Source organism: Chelon labrosus (genome assembly GCF_963514085.1).
Source record: "Chelon labrosus genome assembly, chromosome: 14".
Classification (NCBI taxonomy): Eukaryota; Metazoa; Chordata; class Actinopteri; order Mugiliformes; family Mugilidae; genus Chelon; species Chelon labrosus.
The window spans coordinates 23,880,585-23,883,607 of NC_140347.1; the positions used below are offsets into that span (position 1 = coordinate 23,880,585).

The 3,023-nt window shown below is 37.1% G+C and overlaps 1 pseudogene across 1 annotated transcript in view; it reads right to left on the reverse strand.

The window, feature by feature from the left end:
- Window positions 1–1,660, reverse strand: part of LOC311499862 — a 6,676-nt pseudogene extending 5,016 nt beyond the window's left edge. Inside the window, exons 1-4 of the transcript XR_014699986.1 lie at window positions 1,552–1,660; window positions 1,043–1,186; window positions 791–935; window positions 50–523 (exon numbers count right to left, since the gene is read on the reverse strand). The product of XR_014699986.1 is annotated as an uncharacterized misc_RNA (transcript). The remainder of the gene's footprint in view (window positions 1–49; window positions 524–790; window positions 936–1,042; window positions 1,187–1,551) is intronic.
- Window positions 1,661–3,023: the final 1,363 nt, after the last annotated feature.

Below are 3,023 nucleotides of genomic sequence, written 5' to 3' on the forward strand. Positions count from 1 at the left end.
GTTGCGTTGTACATTGTTAGCAACGGTTTGGTGAATGTGTCTGGGATACCCATCAATGGTGTTGTTGCGTTTAGTGTTGTTGTCGTCATTGGGGTCGTTGTGTTTGACATTGTCATCATTTGTGTTGTATTTGAAGAAGACTTCATTTGTGTTGTTGTGTTTAGCATTGTGGTCAATATTTGTATTGTTGTGTTTGCAGAGGTCTCCAGTGACGTTGTTGTGTTTGCCATTGTAGTGTTTGGGTTCTTCATCATTGTAGTTATTTTGTATCGCACTGCTTCTGGGGTTGCTGTGTTTGTTGCCGTCATTTCTATTGTTGTGTTTGTGGTGGTCGTCACTGGTATTGTTGTTGTTACTGGAGTTGTTATGTTTGATATTGTTGCCATAATTTCTGTTGCTGTGTTTGCAGTGATCATGATTGGTGTTGTGTTTAAAGTAGATGTCTTGGGTGTCGTTGTAGTTGTGTTTTGCATTGTTGTGTTTGAGGTTGTCATCATTTGTGTTGGGTTTGTGGTGGTTGTCACTGCAAATAAATCAGAAACCATTGGCATCAATAGAAGCTCTTCTTGACTGATAAATATTCAGTTCAATGATTACAGAATGTGTGGAACTGAGAATAAAGTAAAATGTTGTCCATAACAGTTGAAGCTGGTCGACCAAAAGCATGAGGCTCCACTGTGGTGGAACCTGTAACAGTTTGGACGTTATATTTAGTGGAATTAGTGAGAGCTAGAGTAGAAACAGACATGATCAGATACTACCTGTTTGACTGATGCTGGGCTGGCAGTACTGGTCGTCATTTGGGATGCCATTAATACATCCACATGTTTCACCAGCGATGGCATCACAGGCTCCATATTTAATGCAGCTGTCATACGACCAAGCAAAGTTCTCCCCACATGTGCAGCAGTCTCCAGTCAGAGATGATGAGCACACTGAGAGAAGAAACAGCAGCACACACCTCAACGTTTGCTGTTAGAGTGAAGACACATCAACCTTTGGAAAACAACCGAGTAAAAAAAAAAATGAAAAGATGTTTTACCTGTTGTGATGTCAATGCTGGTGATTTCACTTGTGCTGTTGATCGTTAACGGAAAGCTGAGATTGTTCAAAATCATTCGGAGAACCTCCAGGTTAGAGATGCTTGTAACAGCTTGGAGCTCATAATCAGTGGAATTAGTGAGAGCTAGAGTAGAACCAGACAAGATCAGATACTGTGTCACTGTTGAACTGATACATCAGTAACCAGGGCAGAACAGATTCAGTGATCAGTACGTATTGCTCTCATAATTAGAACAGAGATGTGCAATAATCAATCAGTTAATAACAGTTGATGAACTAAAATGTGACTCACTTGCTCTTTTTTCTCTGGCATGAATGGAGGATCCTTTTGTATCATTTAATTCCTGGAAAAATCATCAGACTATAGATCAATAACTGTATCTAAATACTAATCATCAACTAAAAAGATAGGAGAATGTTTAGTGATCAACTCATCAGTTTCAGTATCTCATGGTATAATACTCTAGTGTTAGTACGTATTAATTCTACCTCTCACCTCAAAGAAGACATTCAGAGAGTCTCCATTTCCTTGAGTCGCCTGAATGCAGCATATATTCAGAAGAATAACCACGTATCCCACAGCCTTTGGTAAAGCCATCCTGACTAGAGAGTAAATATAGTAAACACAATCACTTTTCATTGTTTGATCAAGTAGAAGGCATGTGCATTTATATACTGTACGGGTAACCTGTGAACATTTTTAAAGACAACATGGATGCTCAAAACTACAAGCTGTTATGTAAGACTTTGCAGATTTACTGTTTGAAATCAGTACGTATCAGGAAGTCAACAAAGAAAAAATGTGCCACCTTCCTGATAAGCAATGTGAAAACTTGTGTTTGTTTTGGCATGTGACCATTGCATTCACATAAAGTGTTCATGTTTATTGTTCAGCACGGCAAGAGACAGCCGAGGCCAGTTTTAGGAATTACAGACTTTAAAAATATATAGCATATATCGCTATTATTAATCTTTGAATACATTGAATGGAACCTTGAATATATTGAATGAACCTTTGAATATATGGAATGAACCTTGAATATATGGAGTGAACCTTTGAATATATTGAATGAATCTTGAATATATTGAATGAAACTTTGAATATATTGAATGAATCTTTGAATATATTGAATGAATCTTGAATATATTGAATGAAACTTTGAATATATTGAATGAACTTTGAATATATGGAGTGAACCTTCGAATATATTGAATGAAACTTTGAATATATTGAATGAAACTTTGAATATATGGAATGAAACTTTGAATATATGGAATGAATCTTTGAATATATGGAATGAAACTTTGAATATATTGAATGAAACTTTGAATATATGGAATGAACCTTGAATATATGGAGTGAACCTTTGAATATATTGAATGAATCTTGAATATATTGAATGAAACTTTGAGTATATTGAATGAAACTTTGAATATATGGAATGAATCTTTGAATATATTGAATGAACTTTGAATATATGGAGTGAACCTTCGAATATATTGATTGAACTTTGAATATATGGAGTGAAACTTGGAATATATTGAATGAAAGTTGAATGACGCCAGACTTCACGGCAGTGCTTGCGCGGCCATCTTGTTTAGCTTGTGGATGCTGCAGCAAAAAGTGACAGAGTGACAACGAGTCAGGCCGCTCGCAATCTCGTTGCGGCAATATTAAACAATGAGGACATGGTAAACACACTGGCGAATGCGTGTACGGGCCAAAATCCTCCCGATACCCCTGCCCAATACCCTGCCCGTTCTTAACGAAGAAGTTCGCTCCTTTTTGCAGTCTGCTGTGTGAGTAACGTGCCCAAAGCTGACAATGTGTCGCCGATCATCAAATACGTTCAATACTAAACTAAATATTCAGCCTGCATTGGTCTATGAATGTGGGTGATTCTTTTTGCATCTAAACAATATATGAAGAGCTTCTCTTTCAGTTCACGAAATCCCTGTAG